This window comes from Ammospiza caudacuta, chromosome 4 (assembly GCF_027887145.1).
Source record: "Ammospiza caudacuta isolate bAmmCau1 chromosome 4, bAmmCau1.pri, whole genome shotgun sequence".
Lineage (NCBI taxonomy): Eukaryota > Metazoa > Chordata > Aves > Passeriformes > Passerellidae > Ammospiza > Ammospiza caudacuta.
In genome coordinates, this window is record NC_080596.1 from 27,265,690 (window position 1) to 27,287,108 (window position 21,419).

The 21,419-nt window shown below is 39.8% G+C and overlaps 1 long non-coding RNA gene across 1 annotated transcript; it reads right to left on the reverse strand.

The window, feature by feature from the left end:
- Nucleotides 1-656: 656 nt before the first annotated feature.
- On the reverse strand, nucleotides 657-21,209 carry LOC131557054 (uncharacterized). The gene is made up of 3 exons (XR_009274677.1): nucleotides 21,129-21,209; nucleotides 2,373-2,501; nucleotides 657-698 (listed from the first exon to the last, which is right to left on the reverse strand). It is a non-coding gene; the product is annotated as an uncharacterized LOC131557054 (long non-coding RNA).
- Nucleotides 21,210-21,419: the final 210 nt, after the last annotated feature.

The window sequence follows — 21,419 nt, forward strand, 5'->3', positions numbered from 1 at the left end:
CTGCTTATTTCTTTATATGAGTCATATATTGCTACTTATTATATCTGTTATTCAATATCAAAGGCTACCTGGTATAGAAGCATTTCATCTGTTACACTTGAGCTGTAACATCCTATTTCCTTGTACTGTACATCATTCAGACTGAGCTTCCTTTCAGAGCAAACTGGAATTCAAGGTACAAATACGGGGCTTTATACATGTTTGCTGCACTTTCTGGAGTACAGAAACACTGAAGAGAAGCCCAGCAGCGTACTTTCAAGCATAAGCTGATTTATGCAAGTAGCTCACATATGAGAATTGCTGAATGGCGCATCCAAATCTTTTCAAAACAGATGCAAGATTGCCAGCCAAAAGTGCGAATGATTTTGGGTTGGGGTACAGGCAGGTGACCAAAATTATTCCTTGTCTGGCAGTTACCTTCTGCCTGCCTTATATATTGATTTCTGCCTGAGCTGCTTCTGGACAAAAGCAGCTGCAATTGTGTTTATTTGCACCCTAGGTTGTGGAGGCTGTAGAGACCACTCAGCCTAAGTTTGCATTTTAGCTAAAGCAGCCATTAATGCAGATGGAGAATGAACTTAGAATGGCATCTGGCACACTGGAAAGCAGACTCTGTGATAAATACCTCTAGCGCTTTAGACACTTTAGATTCCTCTGGGACAACCGCAACGTCTCTGAGCAATCACTGCATGGTCAAGCTGTGAATCACAGGTTAATTGGAAAGTTTGCTAATGCAATAACTGCACCAAGGCTATGGAAGAACAGCACTGCTTCTTTGCACCATTTTACTTCTGATGCACCAACCCTTTCTTTCTCTAAGAAAACCCACTGGTATCTAAAAGCTCAAAAAAGTATCATTCTTGTTGGTCTATTCTGATACCTACAGAACAATTCTAAGGAATTGTCTTCAAAACAGGTTATAGATTTTAGGAGTTCTTTATTTTTTTATTCTAATTAATTAAACAGACCAAAAACCCATCAAATGAAGCAATAATTAAACACGAGTTTCTGCTCTGCAAAGAAGGAAAAGACAACAGAACTGAGATTATTGGTAATTCAAATCACAGGAAAAAACTAAGATATTGTCCTTAGGGGATTTTCTTTATCTATTAGGCTGCCAAATGATTTAACAAGTTCTGACATGTGTGTTATTACAGATATCTGCACAGCTGGCATGCTTGCAAACAAGCAGGTGCTATTTTTCCACTGGGTTCATTTCACAAGAAAAGTCAAAGAGAATACTTTCAGAGTTGAGCCTTTGAGGTGCAAAACACAAACAAACAATGATGACCTCCTTGTAGGAGAGGCTCTACACTTTTCTATGGTGAGCACCTTTCCTCTCACTGGAGTTCAGCTGCTGTAAGAGAGCACAGGTTCCTCCAGCCAGCTCAGCACAGCAGTGCTCAATGCTGCTTTCAGCACGTCAGGAGCCACCGGCCTTGTTCTGCCCCTTCTGACAATAATTACCAGCAACTAAGTGTAAATGCAATGAAATTTGAGCAGTATGCAAGAAAAAGAGAGTAGAACTGTGTTTGATTCAGAAATAATTCTTTGTTTATACCCACTTCTACTGCAAAAGTGATTACCTGAGCATGAAACAGCTAATTTTCTGGGCTCTGACTATTACAGAGACTGGAAATTGTACAGCATATTGAAAAACATTAAATTGTAAGACTGTACAATAGTAATCCTGTTTCCATTTTAATGTAAAAAAAGTGGTCGAAGGCAAGAAGCAGACATCATAGCTACCAGACTCACTGTGGACTCTCAGGCTATTATTTGAAGCTGTGAATTCTTAAATGTCTTCTGTGACAGACTAAAAACCTAAGTGTCTGAAGGCATCAAACTCCTTCCTTTGTAGGAAAGATAGATTTATCTGAGGAAGATTTTCATGTCAAATGTGACTGATGGCATGTCCAATAGGCATAGCACACTGGCAAAAAGCAGTGAAAATCAAAGCTCCTTCCCCTGGCAGTGGTGTGCTACAGGCTCCTCTCTGCTCTCACTCTTACACAGTAAACCAGGATTCTGCTTAGCAAGAAATTTTGGAATTCTATAACAAACTTGTTGTAAAATGTAATGGAACGTCAGCTCAGTCATTCCCTCTGACTTCTGAAGTTGTACATATGGAAATAAAGAACTGGGTTTTAACTATAATCTATCACAGGTGTCAAAATATCTGCACAATTTAGTCTGGGATACCTGCTGTAAATCATAGCAGGAACTTTATGTATCTCTTTCTTATTTAAGTGTCTAAAAATACAGTGGCCTGCAGCATCCCCTTTGGGCCCCTGCAAATAACAGACACTGAAAAATGGAGCAACTTCTCTGGAGAAGGGGCTTGCAGTTCTCATAAAGGTCCTGTAGCTTACCTGTGGCACAACATCCGAACCCGAGGCTGGGAACACAGGATGCAGCTGTGCTGCCCACCAGGAAAGCCTCACTGGCACCAAATATGATTAGAACTTGTTCTGGTTTATACCTGAAACCAGTCCTGCACCCTGTGGGCAGAAAGAAATATGGCCAGTCAGAAAAAATAGTAATGCCTCGTCTTCTCGATTCATCATTACTGGGTAATTTGTTTTGGCAATTATATAAGAAAATAAATATTATAGTAATTATTATAGTTATGTCTTTGAAATATTTTTTTATCATTATATTGGGGGTTTTTTTCATTGTAGAAAGAGTGTTTCTGTTAGTGTCCTCGATCATTCATTTTTGTGTTCAGGGCTTTTTAAAAAGTGGTAAAGCCATTCAAATAGGGGTTCTATTTATAGTTTCACCTGTCTCCTATCTAAGGTAATAAATTAATTAGGATTTTGAGTGGGAAAATAGATATTTCATATATATCTACGTGTGTGTGTACATATATATTCAAATATAAGTCATTTAAAAAACCATATAAATCTATTCTTATTTTTCACTACTCTACTGGTAAAAATAAGGCTGAAAAATTATTACAGGAACCATACAACAGCAATACAATACAGTAAAATGATAAAAACAATAACATTTTATAGAAAATACGAGCATAAAATGACTTTGTGTGAGGCTTCTTTACCACCAAGCATTTTATCATTTAAGAAAAGACAACATTCAGCTGTGTTTAAGCACCTACTGTGTTCAATTTCTTGCAACCCATACAGGAATGGGAATAGGTTTTACTATATTCAATTCAAAAAGCTTGACTCATTACTGGTCATGCCAGCACAATCTTTTAGTGCCAGTGGTAATTTGTTGGTTCTGATAAGTTTGCAAGTGTTCTCTCTTTCCTTTTACATTCTGCAGTTTCAGGCTTTTTGTATGCTCCTTCCTTTAGCTGAAAAAATTCTCAATTTCTTAATACTCTAGAACTACTTTATTGATCAAACCTTTGGGATGTGCTCAAACCTAATGCACAAACCCCACAATTTCAGAAGGCAAAAACTAATTTAATGCTACACTGCTTTGGGGAGACTTTCAATTAATTTGACCAAAAAAATATTTCAGGTGTTTCTCCTTAAAACGCAACTTGGAGTTCATGCTCTCCACAAAAGACTGTGTGTGACCTAGGCTCCTTTTTCCACCTTCTATAATCCTTGATATATAGCATTATTTGATTTACATTACAGGGAAGTCCTATGAGTGTCTTTGGGCAGTAAATTCAAATTAGATCAGCCACATGGTTCCAGCTTATTTCCCCTGTTTTATTACAGGGTACTAAACAATGCAAACGTTATTACCCAGCACCCAGTGCCTTATCCTGTAACTCCATCCTAAAAATATGTTTGTTAACCAAAGTGGAATTCTTCTGTAGGCACATGCATAAGCTCTGTGAAATGCATAATTGCTTCTTCAGAGGACACTGCACCTTTCTGAGTCATTTTTGTGCAATATAGTTGAAGGGAATTTTTTCTGTCCAAGCTCTACTCTTGTGATAGCATGTGTTATTTAAAAAACTTATTCATCTTGGCAGACTAATAAAGTGCAGAGCTAAAAATCTCTTGAATTTTTAAATTTTACTATTTTAACAGGCTACAATTCTGTTTATTACTAAGCTAATTGTACATTATTCTCTCCAGTTAGAGAATAGTTTAGTAATAAACACCCATTGTACATGCCATTTTTAAATCTGCAGTCTGTGACAAAATAGAAGGAAGGAGTTGTCACTCTTGACTTGAATTCAGTACTCTTCTACTTCTGTAAAACTGTTACTGGAATGGGGAGAGAAATGAGCACAGGAGGAATACAGCAAAAGGAATCAGGGGTGCACAACCTTTCATTTCTCATCAAAAAGCAACTGTTGTGCACATAAAAGCAGGCTGCTTTAAGGGTATGAATATCAGTCCCAAGAAAGTTGTAGAAATACCAGGCTGGAGCATACCTTCTCTGAAGTCCAACATTTACAGAATGTGTTTTCTCCCTTCGCTAATTTTCTCAGCTCTTGGCTGTCATCCCAGACTGCAGTTTCTCAGGCTGGTGTGCTGTGATCGAAATGCTAGGCTGGGTTATAAGCTAACTTGAAATGCAAAGTAAAAGCCTGTGCTCTAAAGTCAGCCTTTCCTACCTATTAGAGGTACTGTTTTTCCTAAGCAACCTGTGCATTTGCTCACAGCAGTCACCCTGTCTCCCTGTGCCATTACTCTGCTGGTGTTCTGAGAGATCTACGTGCAGTACTGAGATCCTCACTCCTCACCCAACTCCCCGTTGGCATCTCTGAAAATTTTACTTCTCTAAGGACTGTTGGTTCAAAACCTTCACAGGCAGATTTTTCTCCCTCCCAAATCATCACGTCTGATAACCTGAACACAATTCCTTTCAGACCATCTCAACAGGGTTTAAGCAAGTGCCTGCTTGTCTTTTTTGTATTTTTTTTTTTCACAGAAATAGTCATAATAAAACACCACCACAGTAAATCTGGACTTACTCCAGTGCCTTTGAAGGAGCTAATCTGCATTTACCCCTGTATTTCTGAGCTGAAATCCAGCTCAGTGGGACTACTTGTGTACAAAATCTGGTCCTTGCAAAATCTCATGAAATTGTTTAACAGCTACCACATAAAATCTAAGCCATTGATGATATTTTTTAGCATCATGCTGTAGAGCAGGAAAAGGATTTCATGACCGTAGCTAGGTCAGGTCTCAAAAATATACTTTAAGCTTGGTTTTCCCACACTAATCAAGCTGTATTAGCATTCAGAACTCCTGATCTTTCCCCTCTACCCCTTCCCCCAGGCCTGGTGTATTGATGGAGCAAAAGGAGATAAAGAACTGGACTGTCTGGTATGAACAAACAAAACAACAGATGTCTCTGCAAAGGTTTGAAAGAGACTTTGCTTCACCTTCCTCAGCAGAAAGAGCACATCTCCAAAAACAGATCAAAGCATTTGGCAGAAGGTTCAAAAGGAAAATATTGTTATTTTCTCCATTTAATTTCTACCTTTTAATCCTTTCTTTCTTTATTCTGCCATCCCTCTTTTCTCCCTATCAGTGGAAAAACACCCTTCTGTAGAGTTGACAAAACCTGACAAGTCATAGGTCAAAACTCATTCAGCTCTTTTCTTATCAAGTCTTTTGTCTGGAACCAAAAATTTTATTTTCCTATTATTTAAGAGTCTAACTGTTGTCTCTTCCACCAGTTTCTGGGACATTTGTATTTTGGATGCTTGTCAAAACCTGCTTCTCTCTCTTGCACCTGAGAGCATGGCAGCTCTCAAGCCTTGCAGATGGGGGCATGTATTGAATTTAATCCACAAAACTTTGGGTAGGTAGGAGAGCTCCTAAATCACCATTTTGGTGAATTCACAGCAGCACCAAGTAAAAGGCACAGGGAACTAATGACAGCACAAGCTGGGAATGGCAATTAGAGATCTTGGAAAAGAAATAGGAGATAGCAGGAATAGAGGTAAAAATGGATATAGTACCAGAACCCCTGAACAAGCCTGACAGTTACATCTCTGCCTGTAAACAACAAACCAATTAGTCAGAGCAGCCATTAAAAGAACAGCTAAAAGCCCAGAACTTACTGACAAAGGCAGAGGATGATAAACTATTTTAGTCTTAGAAAGCAGACTCCTCTTTATTTCCATGTCAGTCAGACTTAGTCCTTTGCTTAGAGAATACTGAAAACAAAATACAAGGTTTCAACTCCTTGATCAGGAACTACTGGGGTTAGAATAGGTAAGAGGAAATTAAATTACCACAAAGCAGCAAGGGAAAGCTTTTTTTTATGGTTTTTTTTTCTGTTTTTTGTTTGGTTTGGGGATTTTTTTATTATTATTTTTAGTCTACGTAACACTACAATATAAATTTAAAAAAAAATTTTATCTGGATTAACAGGCTGAGCATGGGATGTTTAAGGACAGCTCTAGGTGGGGAGCAGACTACCTTATATCCCTTTTCTGGTAGGTGGTAAGCCTGGCCATCAAGTCAAGTCTTGCAGGAATGCTGGAGGGACTTCAGGGAGATTTTGTATTTATTCTTCACATTCCCTAAAATCCTGCAATTTACGGAATAGGAGGCTGCTACTTGACGCACATCTCCCCTTACAATCTTCTCTTCACAAAGTTATTTCAGTAAATAATAAAAGAAGAGAAGATCCCTTTTCTTAGTGGCTGCTTGGACCCAGGTTAACTGTATAAAGCAGACAAGCTCACCACAAAAAGTAAAATCTCCCCAGAAACAGGCTGGCCCTACCTAAATTCTGAGTGATTTTTTTCCTACAGTGACTTTGTTGAGTAATTAGCTGTTCAAATGAAAGTCTTGCTACTTAACAGGGGAGAAAGAAGCATTTATGTACCACTAGCAAATAATGAAAATTTGACAACAAAATTGGACTATACAAAGATGCTAAATATACAGATAATCTTGACAGCCCATTATTTATTCTCCTTCCTAGAATTAACTGCTAAGAACGTGATGATGTTCAAGGTACGTGACCAGTTGCAGGAGGAGAAATATTTTTGACTGCAAGCTATAACAAATCCAGGGATTTTTATGCTTCACAGAGGAAGTAAACGCTATTGACTGATGTGCCACCTGAGAAGAGGGGAGTGAGACAGTGCACTGGAGGAATGGACCTGCACTCCCCTTCATTCTGAGCCTGAGGATGATGGGTGCAAGGTTAGAAATAAGCAGAAGCTCCCCATTTCTTGCTTCTGTACAAGGAAGGCAGTCCTGTGGCTCACTTAAGGAGCTATTATTAACAAAAAACATCTCTGTGAAAGATCAGAGTATTTGGTCATGACAATCTACACTTCAGCAGAGTATGGAAGTTACAATAGTAGAGAAGGTTTTAAATAAAATTTAAAAAACCTTGTTATAAATGATACTTAGAAGGTTTGGTGTTCAAAAAGCAGCCCTCACTGATTCCATTCCAAGGAGCCAGAATCAGCTGCCTTCCCTGCAGGCAGTTTAGGTTGAAAGGGCAAGGCTTCCATAAACATTGGGACTCAACTGACCCTTAACATCTCAGAGATGGTGACATCTGAACACAAAGGCACTTTGAAAGAATTGTCTAGGGGATGGGAATGCTTTCACTGCCTCTGTGGAGTATCTCCTCTGAATAAAGGAATTCAGTCTCCAAGCCTGCTGCCAAGCACCTTTCATTAACTTTGGTGAGTGACTGAATACAATGTTTATCAATCTGAAACGGAAAAAAGCATGAAAATGAACACTGTGCCTGCTGACACATCTAGGTACTCTGGCCCCAGTTTTCTTCGGGCCCAATTTTTTTTTTTTACTCTGGCCCCCCAGCGCCTGCATGTAACTTCTGCCCATTTCATTCTTTCTTCTCAGGCCAGCCACGTCACACATCCCTGAGTCATCTTTTAGAGCAGTTTTCAGACTGTCCTAGCACCAAGCTGCAACTAAAACCATCAACAGAAACAAGGACAGGCATGCCCTGAGGTCTCAGCTGTGCCGTGCTACCCTCAGTTGCACTGCTGGAGTCCCAGAAGCGGCAATGAAGCCGTGTTACCTGTCCTGAACCATGGAGAAGTCACGTCCTACAGAGCCAATAAGCTATTGGAACAGCTTGTGCCCATGATGGAGGATCTAGCAGGCAAATATAATCATTTTATAGCTTCATTTCACTAAGTGACCCTAAGCTGATTGCTTTCTCTCCCCTCTCATCTAATTCAGGAGTTAGGGACTGCCACCATGACAGTATGGGCATCTGGAAAGGACAAGCTGTGAAGTAAGAGACATGTACTTCATCCAATACCCAATTTTGAACCCAATAGTTGCAAAATCAGAGCTTCCTCTGCCTTTATACCTGGTGGATCTGTTAGGGCACAAACTCTAAAACCTCGACCATCAAAGAAGAAAATCAATGTCATTCTGCATCACAGAAAGGATGGAGAAGGAGGCACGTTTTACACACTGCCAACAATATTTAAAAGGCTCTTGTCAAATTCACAAATCCTGATTACTGCAACCTCTATAATAACTTACATTCCATTTCTTCCAATTTCAGCAGGAATGAGACTTGCCAAAGGAAGCAGAGGCTTCAGGAAGTGATTCATAAATTGGTATTATTGTTTGTACCTGTTGAGGCTTGCTCTTTATAGCTGTATGTTTGTTTTTGAAATTCAGCATATAAACATCCACTAAGTGCCATCCCATTTTATCAAGTTTACTACGGCTGGAAAACACAAGGGAAGGGAAAGCAGTGGGTTCATTGTGCTGCATCTCTAAACAGTATGAAGAGAAATCGTTTTACACCTGAAGCTTTCTGCAGTTCAGAAGACATGACCCAGACTGAATGTCCTTACATTCAAAAAGCAAACTTGTAGATGTCTAAAAAATATTTTTAGAATATTTCCTTTTTCCCTTTGCTGTTTTAAATCCTTTTTAAACCTCCTGGTTCTCTGGTTGAGTTAGATGTCAGCCAGCTTCACTAGAATTCTTGACATGTTTCTCTAAAGTGACCTTTATCTTAGACTGAACAAAAAGCTTCAGGGAGTAAATATAAGGTCTTCCTTACCATTTTCATGTTTATCTTGCTGCAGGCTGCATCTGATCACAGAACTGACACCACCCCCACTTCACAGGAATTTTTCTTATTTAGAGAAAAGGCAAGTACAACAGCACAGCAGAATCAAATCATAACAGATACTGAATGCACAGCATCTCTCTCAATCAGTAATGAATCACTTCCTCGGTGCTATGAGAAAGGTGCATCAAGCTGCTGAAGGTGCCCGATTTCAAAAGAAACCAACTAATGGAAATGTAGAAATTGTTTTATTTGCTGAAAATGGCACAGAAAGGGAAAAACCCAAAAAAACCAACAAACCCAAACTTAAAAACAACCACCACCAACCAGCAACAACCCACCACCCTCCAAAAAAAAAAAAAAACCACCAAACCAAATCTACCAAAACCAAACAAAACAAATCCCAGGAATTTGTATGGCTAATTGTTGCACAGAGTGTAGGCCATTTTGGAGGCTAGAAATTAAAGCTAGAATAACTGAGGGTAAGTGATCAACTACCACAACTTCCAGAAGATCACCTCATAGGCCACCTGCAGACCAGGAATCCTAGAAACCCTGCAGAGCCATGCACAAGGGCTTTACTCTTATCCTGGAGCTCTTTCAGCATGCAGGTGCTGATGGGACAGCACTGGCAGGGCACAAAGCTTGGGCTCATTCCCACAAATTGCTTTTGCAGTGGGATCCTCTGGCCCTGCAGGTCAGACAGGAACCAAAGGGAAAAAAAGCATCTGTCCCAAAGTCTTCAACCATCTACTGTCCTTTATTTTGGAGTGACGTGATGAAGTGGAAGTGCTGGATCTTACAGTGTGTCAAACACAGAGTGGCTACAGTGGGACATTAATTGTGCCACACGTGGGGCTTGCAGAGTTCTGCAAAAGGGCTGTTCTTGCACTGGCTAAAGTGATGGCTCTTTCACCACAGAGAGCAGCAGGATGGAGACCAGCCTCTGTGTTTTTAATCTCTGGATTCCCCCTGCTAAAATAGGCCACATACATACAGTGCCATCATTTTTTATTAATCACAGGTAACATATAATTCTGGTCACTGCTATAGGCTGTTTTGTGGCTATATATAATCTTGCAACTTTCACACAATTTTTGCAAAGCAAAATGAGAATGAGGAACTAATCTCATTCAAAATGTCTTAGGGCTTCAAGGAAGAGAGTTTTATCCATGTGTCTAGAGGCTAATTGTTCAAGTCCCAGCTGTTCTGCCAACTGTGGTTAATATTTTTCTGCCCTTCACAACCCAACATATTACATCAAATTGCACAGTGTCTATTATTCCCCAGTTCTGAAGAAAATAAAGGACTTCTAAAAGTGATTTGGACAGCACTGAAATCAGGACTCACAAGCCAGTATGGGCTCCTGCACAGACTGAGAGGCCAATTCAGATGCTTCTAGAATAATTTTACACCTATGTATTAAATACATCACTTCAAGATTTGTGTTACTGTATGCTTTACTGCTGTACATTTTGTACTGTGACTGAAACCATCCAGCTCTTTGAGGAGGAGCTGTGGCAGCCTCCTGGCTCCACTGGGACTGTGCTCCTCACATGGGCTGAAGCATAGCATATCTTTCAGTGGTGCATGATCTCAACCAGTACACAAACTGGGGTGCTCACTGCTCTTATTGGCAAAGGTGACAAGGGACTAGAATGAAGAAATAACATTAAGCACCCTTTGAACTGGGCAGCTTCACTTGTATTCCCAGAAACAAGGTGATTGGGACTGTACAAAATCCAAAAAAGATAAGGACTCATTATAATAAACCTCTTCCCGGAACACAAAGTGTGGAAAACTAGTGATACAGCCTGTCACCTTTTCATACCAAATGAAACTCTGCCTGGATCAAGCAGGAATTAAACTTTGCTTTTAATTTTAAAATCAGCTAATTGGTGTTTGGAGTCAGCACACGAGATTTGTTAGTCTCAGCTCCAGTTTCTGCTTCATGTGTTTGCCTGCACAAGCTTTGAGGCAGTTTTTTGGGTCAGACACAAACTCTTACTGTGTGCTTGTGCAATGCCAAGCACAAAAGAGTGCAGAGGCCCCCAGAAAGCTCCTGGTAGTAAATTCACCATTGGGACTGCAGCCAACTCAGAATACTGGCAAATCTATTCAAATTTTGCCTCCCAGAGTCAGGCTTGTGGGAGTGCACAGAGCAGCAGACAGACAAAAAAACAGGGATTATTATAATTTAATGTTGTGGGCTTTGGTTTAAGTTTGTGATAATCAACACTTTCCTGCTATTGGTGTTGTAAAACAGTGGGCTATCACGATCAAGTACATCATTTGTCCCAAAGCACAGCAAAATCAAATGTAATGACAACTGATCGAAATTGTAAGAAAGGAACTAAATGTAAAGAGGCATCCCAGAGAATTTCAGTAGCTGGTATGCCTACCCATTCCCATATTTCTTCTTTCTGAAATAGTGGTAACTGAAAAATGCAGTGATTTCATTCCAAGCTGGAAGAAAAAGGTATATTGTGATTGTTTCAATTAATCAAAATTTTTGTAACATGAGTCCACGGTCAAAACATGTCAATAAATTATAAATGTTTCCATTCTGTTAATTTACGCAAAGACTTTTTAAATAGGAGCAAAACCCAAGGCACTGCATTCTGCAGCTGTTCAACAAGACATTTAAGTGTTTTCCAAAATAATTTTCTTCACTTTAAAAGAAAGTTTCTTCAAAGTAGAAGATAAAATGGAGATGGGAAAAGAACTACCAGACCGAATTTTTTCTCTTTACAAAAACTGCCTAAACAAATCATTTTTTTATTAGCTTTGAGTATGCATGCTTCTTTAAAATTATCTGGAGAAAAAAGATGGACGTCAGAAGGACTGAATGATATTAGAATAAGATTCCAGTTAAATAAGTACAACAGGCAGTTCTTTCTGATTTAGTTAGTACCCTTCTTCCCTTTGGGGGACTGTTTACCCCCAACCAAAACAACTGTCTCAGCTCATGAGAAATTCAAGACAAGCTGCTAGAACAAACTGCCAATTGCAATTCAGCTGGGATTTATTCCTACTCCAAAAAGCAGCAGTCATAAAAGTTTTACACTGGAAAACACATCCTGTTACTGCACGTTACGGTTTCATACTATTCCAGCCATTTCCTCCATTACCAGCCCTCAGTCCACCAATTCTGTCTCAACAGCCTTTCAGAATATCCCCATTGCACTCAAAGTGTTTCCAGAGCAAAAATTATTTTGTTCTGGGCATAGAATCTGTGAAGTGTTCCTCCCTGCAGAATTCCATCTTTGGCCATGACATATGCCTGTTCCCAAGCTTCCTTTAACATGGTAAAGGGAGACAGTTATGATAAAAGGGACAGCTGATACCACCTGAAGCCACCCTGCCATGTCCTCAGAAAGGCACTGTACCCCAGAGACACACCTGAGTCATGGCCCCAGACATTCTTTATATTCACAAGGATTACATTTATCCTGTAACACTTCTAAGTGAATATTGAAAAGAGAAGTGCTCAGTAGGGGTTTAGTTGTCTGAACTGGAGGCAGGAAAACCTGACTGTAGGCAACTGCAGGTAAGCTGGACTGAATGGGTCATGAGGGGACTAAGAATTATTGGCAGAGTCCAAAAAGAAATTCGATGGACCAATACTCAAAGGTTTACAAACTGACTCATAAAACTTTAATTTTTAGAGTCACTGCTCACTACACTCAAAAACATGAGAAGGACAAGAAGAAAGAGTGAGGTTTTGTTGCAGTCTCTCACCCCTTAATCTGTGGAGCGAAACAAACATTTCTCTTCACTCTTTTGAGGTCAGGAAAGGGAGAAAGGGGTATTTGTGCTTTCTCGCTCCAGCACCAGCTTTTCTAACAGCTAATGCATAATACAAAGTTTATCCTGAACAGTAATTTGAATATTGCTCTCTGAAAGCATGAAGTACTGCAGTTAAACCTACAGCACAGATAACACTTCTGTGTGCACTGGAACCAGCTCCCAGAAGCTCTCCTAGGAGGTGCTCCTTCACAGTATTTAAAAACACCTACACACACCATTGAAGAGTATTTATAAGGGGGGGGGAAAGGCCTACAAAACCAAGCATTTTCTTATTAGATATGGGTGGGTTTTTTCCTTCTGGGATTTTCATTTCTGGCAGAAATAGAAATATGGTAAACATGTTTTCTTGGTTAATTGACGTGCAGCTACTGGCAGATAAACTCACTTTGTTTCACCCATCTGTTCTATCACCTATTACACTTAGACCAGCTATGTTCTATATGATTTAAGGACATTTCAAAATATTTCCTTATACTGATTTTTGTACTTCACATTTTACTGGCAAAACAGCAACATGGAACACTAGCTAATAAGTACTGTAGATTGGTTGGTTAAGAGGAGCTGGAGTCAGTTGGCTGCTGTGAGGACAAGGAGGACTCAGTGCTAGAGGAGCTGCCTACAAGAAGCATTAAGGAGGCACAAAACTCTAATATGGAACTCTTGCAATGTAATGATAATAGAACTCTTGTGCTACATATGACAACAATCCAGTGTTGTTCATTCTGTGTGCTGGGGGTGCTGTGCCTGTTAAATAAACAGGTTCTTTCCACTTCTCTCCAAGGAATCCTTCTCAAACCAGTTGGGGAGAGGGGCTGCGTGGGTTTGCTTTCTGGAGGGGCCCCCTTTTGGAGGTTTTCTCACAAATTTGCCCTAAACCAGGACAGGCACCAATATCCTTCCCTACTCAAATGAAGTTGGAGCTCAGTTTCTGTGCAAAGTCACAGAAATAAATGTTTTGCATTGACACTCTTGGCTTTTCCTTGTTTGCATGCACAGGCCAGCCCAGCCCTTCTGGAGGCACTGCCTGGTGGGGACTGCCCTGGAATATCCCTTACATCCCACAGAAAGGACAGAAGCACAGGGGTCTGGGTGAGTGTACACCTTCCTTTCAGAAGCTCTTCTGCTGGTAACAGAGCTGGGACACCACCCTGAGGCCAGTTCCACTGCCTGCACAGCAATGGCACCAACTGCTGGTTAACCATTAAACCATAAACACAGAGCCATACACACAAATATCTGCTGCAAATACTTCACTGGAGTTCCATTTTGGTAACTGTCATTTGGCTGTGTTCAGTTAAGTAGATTGGTTCTAAAATTACTTCTCATAGTCATTTCCCATTGCTTTCAATGTCATCATCCCTCACTCAGGCTCAAGGAAATAACAACCGTGTGGATGGCAATGCGGTCACTGTTTGTATGGCACAAAGACTTTTCCTGTAAGGAAGGAAGGAACTACCAATGAATAAGGTACAGAAGGCACAAGGGAAAGGCAAGAGGGAAGTGATTTAGCAGAACACTTCAAATGTTTTAATAAATCATAAATTTACACTGAAATGTCACTTTAGTGAGCTTCCCCTACAATGATCACCGAATGACAGTATATTCTTTGTCTGCCATGAATGTGAAAGGGTGGAATGTGCTGCTGTGTTTGCACAGCATTTCTAAAGAAAAATACTGATTGGAGCATAAATAATTTCAATTTTTACTACTTACAGGTCTTTTCACATAGTGTCTCTTAGATCAGCATATTTTAGGAAGAAAAATGAAAGGGTAAAAATGTACAATATAAGCAGAGATCTCATTCAGAGTCCTTAAAAACATGAAATCCAGAAAATACCGGGTTCCTATTACTTTGAAAATGGAAAAACTTTATGCTCTACTGATTTTTTAATGCAGATCTTGGAGAGAAGATGTAAGTTGATGCCATGCAGAGATGCAAAAAAATATTTTTTGAAGTGGAAGAATCAGATAAATCATGAATCACCAGTGTCACCGCTAAATCTGTGCATGTTATCAGTGCTATTTTTAGTTCACTGACCACCATCCTACCATCCTTGCCCAAGGATTGTAAGCACTGTTTCCAGACTCATAAGCAAACAAGATAAAACCAGAGAAACCAGCATAATCACCACAGTACTTCCTTACTTTCTCTTCTGTTCTGAACTGTCATTTTCCATTTAGAGCATTATTGCATCCCAAAATTTAGAATTTTAAGCCAGAAACAATTAGCAGATTCTGTTACAAAACAAATGATTGATGAATGGATGTAAAAATCAATAGGAATGGATATAAATCACCAGGGTGAAGTTGACTATTGAAGTTACTAAAAAATCCCATCTAGTTTTTCTTGCACAGAAAATATTCAACCATTCCAAAGGCAGATATTGTTACTAGCACTTTTGCTCTTGTTTGACAGATAACTGTTTCAAAGACAGACTTTAAATGGTCTATTCTTATGCATATTCCTGCTACATTTCAATATTGTATTCCTAGCTCTTAACAGTGTTAAACTCAACAAGGTTCAAGAAAACATGCTAAGAAAAAATGCTTTAAAATAAAACCTCCTTTTGTGCTGCCATGGCACTGCTGTAAGCATTGTGAATCTGAGTCATTTGGACACAGCAGCATTTTCTTAAATATTCTGCAACAGCCCAAGACAGAATAAGAACCTAAGGAAATTGTTTATAGTAGAGAGCAAAACTAGCCTTGTCTTTTCCCCTTCACCCTCCCAATCTCTACTTTCTCACTCCAACTCATCAACTCTTTTATAACCACAGAATCAGAGAGACGTAGGTTACAAGGGACCTCTGGAGGTCACTTGGTCCATTGCACTAAGTATCACCAATTCTAAGCCGGATCCAGCTTCCAAACTACATGAAATTTCTGAGGGTTATGGCCAGTCCAACGCTGAATATCTCTAAGGATAGAGATGCCACAACCTTCCTGGGCAGCCTGATAGAATGATTGTCCAACTTAAATATTTTCTTAGAGTTTATCTGGAATTTTCCTTGCTGTAAGTGGTGCCTTCTTTAAGTCCACACCCTCTTTCAGTTCTTTTCAACAGTGAGGGAGGCAAAATCTGGGTACAACATGACCACTTCTGTTGCTTTAGACAACCATGGTGTTGCAACAGTCCTTGCTGACTGCATTCAGACTTTCTTCCAAAACGCATTTTTCAAATACACGCACTAATTTAGGGCTATAAGTCAGCTGGGGCTTTGCTGACATGGACTTCCTGATGGCATGTTGGAATCTTGGATCAGCCTACTGCAAGATACATCCCTGGTTGGCAGAGAAACAAGTTCTCATTGCAAATACTGAGATCTACATCATTTACCCTGATATTTTTAGCAAAGGCAAGATTAAGATATCTTAGTCAGTATGAAGTCCCTGGAAAGTTCCTGAAAGAAATTAATGCCTCTCTCAGAGAAAAAGGAGAAAAAACACTGTTTGAGGGATGCCAAATTGTTTCCTGTATAAAGCTCATATAGCCTGTCACAGTAAACTAAGTCCCGGGATGGCAGAAAAAGGGGATTACTGTTTTTAAAAGAAAACATTGCTGCAGCAGTATTTCATACAAATGAGATTATAACTGTAAGTGGGTAGAGTGTAGGTCTTGTCAGATCTTACTGTGGCAAAGAAGTACCGAGATAACTGAAAGAGTAAACTCGTAGAAATGTGATTGCTACTTCATTGATGTTTGCCACCTGGTTTACACAGCAATATGACTGACAGCTGAATGAGAGTTGTCCTTCACATTATTTTTTCTACTGAACGTTTGGTTGGTTGTACCAGTAAGTGGGGAAAAAAAATGGATTACAGGTATTGACAGCTCGACATAACAGTTTAGATTAGCCATTGCACCTTGTGAAATAATTAGCCTGGAAGTGAAGAATCAAAGTTAGGAATGTGCTAAATGGAGCAATCACCCAGCAAAGTGAACAGAAAAGGGATTTTGTAGTTACAGTGAAAGAATCATTGAAACATCCATCTGTCCAATACATAAATGCAAAAAAGGAGGCAAATGAAATACTACTGTGTTCCATGTTCTGCTGTGTTGATCAGAATTAAAACAGGAGAGCTTACAGGATGTACTGCTGTATTAGTTCCAGTGCCTGCTTTATGGGGCACCATGGTTTTTGAGAGCTACTAAAACAATAAAAACAATATCCAGTCTCAACAGCATAAGCCAATTTCTGTGGAACATGAGATGTACACAAGAAGAAGACTGCAGTGTGGTCTAACAGAACTGAAAATTGTGGGAAGGACCAGTAAAGCTTGAAATAAACAGGGCAGGAGACTTTTTCCCCTTTTAATGCCTTTATTAAAGGTGATCAGCTCAAGGCTGGGAAGCTCGATGGGCAGGCAGGGCTATACTGATACAAAAGGAGCAATTAGCTAAAACCACCTGTGATTACAATAACAGGTAGAACTCCGCTTTGGCAGTAACTGGTTTAACTGGTTTTGCAACTCTTTTTTCACAAATTGGCAGTTTTTTTGTTTACAACAGAACTGATTGAGATAAAGTTTTAATACTAGCAAGACATTTACAAGCGTGGAGAGATAGCTTCAGGAAGCCCTCTCATTGTTTGAGTGGAATAGCTGTCTGAGCTCATTAGTCAAACACCAGCAGTCACACAGAATAAATTACCAAATAACCCAAACAAACACAGAATGAATTCAGCTACTGCAAGTGATGGTTTGTTTACTTTGGTGAGAAGGCAGAAAACACACCTAATGAAAGAGTAATCTGCACATGCAGACCTCTGACTGCAGGCAATACATCCCAGGGCATCCTTATGAAATAGTCAGCAAGCTGATTAGCAGGGGACAAAGGTGGCATTTAGAAAAAAAACGGTTTAATGATTTCTGATCATACACTCATCAGTGTTATCTCAAGAACACTCAGCAAACAGCGCTAAGAAACCTGAAAAACTGGAGCTCAGTTTTACACAAATGCCAGAAGAAGGTGTTCAGAACTTCTTCGGAAGCAGCATGACAAAAAATTCTAAGTAGCCCGAACCAAAGGCAAAAATCCATCTCTCAAATACACTCCCTCCAAGTAACACCAGGGAAGAATTTGACCCCTAGTGGAATAGGACTATAATTAAATTACATTAATGGAAAGTATTTTAATAACCCTTAACGGTAGTTGTATTGTTTTCATTGTACTACTGTATTTTTGTTATTTATGACATTAAGTGTTATTATAGTAATATTCTCCCAGCTGTGTTAGATTTTGTTAGCACTTTGTCTTATTTGATGGCTTTATTCATGCACCTACTCAAGAGATCTTCTAATTGTATTACAGTATTAGTAATAACTAATATATTCCAGGATGGGTACTGGAATAAGACATTACAACAACATAACTGAAGGAAAAGGAACCTAATATTTTTTCGTATTTCAGAGGTGATCACTTCTAGCAAGTATGAAGAATACCATAGCTCAGGACCTCCTATGAAAAGAAAAAACTTGTTCAGACCTGTGCTAAACCCCACATTTCTGATTAAACTCAAGAGGAAGAAAAACTTCTAATGAATTTGATGATGCTAAGGCTCACCAGTATTCCCCAGACACTTTGGCATCCCTCAAAGAGAGAGAGATTCAGCTTTGCTGGGGAGCTACCTCAAAGTTTTCCTGTTAACCAAGGAAAAACTGTTTGCACTCCCCTCTAAGGTCCACTCTTAGAAATAAGGCTCATGCATGGTTCCTGCTGTGAGGAACTGCTGTTTTGGCACTATTACAGCATCCTGAGGTGGTCGCTGGGGTGAGAGAAAGACAAGAATCTTGTTTCTTGATCAGAAGGCTGGATTTATTGATATATGATATATAATACATTATAACTATACTAATAAGAATAAAGAGAGAAGTTGCAGAGGCTTGCTAAGCTAAGAATAAGAATCTACAACAAAGTTGTGTCCAGGGACTCTGTCCCCATCTTGCTCCTGTGATTGGCCCTTAATTATAAACATGGGAACATGACCCAATCACAGGTGCATCCTATTGCATTCCACAGCAGCTGATAATCATTGTTTACATTCTTCTTCTGGGGCCTTTTGCTTCCCAGAAGATACACAACCCCAAAGAAAGGATTTCTGTGAAAAAATATCTGCAACATGGCACCATACGTTCAAGCTGGGAGATGTTAGCTCACAATGAAAACACCTGTATCCAAAGCTTCTGTGCTGAAACATGCATCAGAGGAGACCTCACCACTGCTTTTAGCAGCAACCCACACAAAAGAAGCCAAGTAGATGAACAAACCAAAGCACTGCTAAAAGAAGACAGCTGGCAAATGAAAGTTTACAGTCAGGCTGTTTTTCCTCAGGTGCAACAACACTGACAACCCATTTGTGGACACAGGGTGGAAGGGGAAGTTGTGTGCCTTGGCTTTGGCAATAGCAGTTCTTCCAAAAGCTTCCAAAGGTACAGGCAGAGCCTGTGCTGATAAACCCAGAGGCAGTGGGAACACTCCTTCTCTTACAGATACTTGGAGAACGTCCAGAGTGGAGACTCATTTACTCCCACAACACACTCCAAGAAGTGCTCAAGCCCAGACTGTCAAAGCCTCAAATCCCATTTTGCATCATTCTTTAGTGTTTTCATCTGTTCTTTGAAAAACAATCATCCCAGTTTTCCCTAAAAGATTTTCTCCTCCTTTCTCCTACACCTTTGTACAGGAAATGAACTGCCCTCTTTGTATAGTTTACTCTTCACTCTTGTCTTTCCTGTTCATGCACTCTGGCTGGCATTTAGATCCCTGCAGAGGCGTCTAGGTGACAACAATGCCACACAGATGAGCCTCCTGGAAATCCTTCCTATGGTTTCCCCAGCAGGGCCATTTGGAGCTTTCTCCAATTAATTCCTGGTCTCCCCTATGGCTTCTAGGTCACACGTTTTGCTTCTGATTCTGAAACACATACCCCCATTGGTAATATTTTACTTGGGAAATTCAGATAGCTCCCAGCTAGAACTGGATTTCACACATCAAAGCTTTTCAAGACACACCATTTAAAGGAAGACAAATTTTATTTTCTTTGTGTAATATTTCCCTGTAATTATTATTAGCAGCAAAGAACAGTTACATTAATGCAATCAAGCTGAATAAGCAGGTTGTTACAAGTTCCTCTGGGAGGAAAAAAAGGACATGAGACTAGCTTTCAGTGATGGATATTTGTTTTTTAAATGTCACTGCAGCACTTAAGCTGGCCAGTGGCAACAATACCACTGACCTGCTTAGAACTGGAATTGTTGCACCTTTGAAACACACAACCAGCTTACTAGTACTGTTTTGGACAATGTTATATTCCTACCAGGCAGAGCTGCAATGGAAAATCATGGATATCCTGACCTGTTCCACTACTCCTCCGCCACCCTGGAGGGGGATTGCTGCAACCAGCACGTGCTGGATAAGGATGAGAGAAGCACGATGAACTGAAAAAGCTCACAGCTGCATGGCTGCAGCAGAAGACAGCATGCCATTAATTAACCAGTGGATACACTACATTGCCCAATGTCTAAACTTACCCTTTTTCAGACAGGCAAGTACCTGCATCTAGTCAAAATCTTAGGGAATACATTAAACACTGGTAATAACACAGCAATAGTACTTATAACACATGGGGACATGGCATTGATATTTTAAGACATCCATGGCTTTTCCACTAAAAACTTTGGCTGCTACAATTTCTAATTCCCACACTACACCTGAGTTAAAATGTTATGAGTCTCAGAAACTCATGAAATTAATTGGAGGAGTTCACAGCATCACAAATGTGTTTTACATGTCTAGACAAATCTGATTATCATCATGCCCTTCAGAAACATGTTATATACACCCAGCATATCAGATTTTACATAGCATTACCATTAAATACAGTCTAACTTCAGCTGACAAACCAGAGAATAATGATTAAATGGTAATTTACTTCACTTGTAAGAAATGAATTATGTACAATTCAAAGTAAGATATTTGACAACAGCATCAGACAGCTCTGAATTAAAAACCCTCCACTTTATGTTAAAAGTATTTTTAAAACCATATTTTAAAACCATTTGTAGTACCATAAGAAACATAAAATAAAAATCAAAGTTTTCATTGCATTTGTTTTATCATTGAGTAGTGTGAAAAAGGCAGACCTAAATAAAAAAAAAACAGATTGAAGCTCAGGTTATTACTTGCTGCTTCACTGTTTTGCATCTAAAACCAGCATGCACAAAGCCATGCCAGAAGCATCACAATCCCTAACTCTCAATTACATACAAAAACACAGGGAGGGCAACATTATATTCACATTTCTAAAGTCCCATACCATCACAATCATATTTCTAAGGTCTCATACCTTCTCAGTGATAGCTCTTGGGGGCAGTTCTTCACAGCACAGCCCTGTGCAAGCTGCTCCATCTTAGTCAGGGCTCCTTCCAGGGTCTCACTGACCAGCCAGCCCACTCCCCCTTTTATCCAGTGATCTTCACTAGCCACAGCTGCAGCCCAATGAAGGACATCACAGCTGCAGCCCATCAAGAACAACTGGGCCTTATCAGGGCAAGGCCTGTATACAGATATTCAAATACAATACTGATATTTTACTGGGACTCCTACTATAGGGCAGTGCAAACCAAAAGTTGGAAAA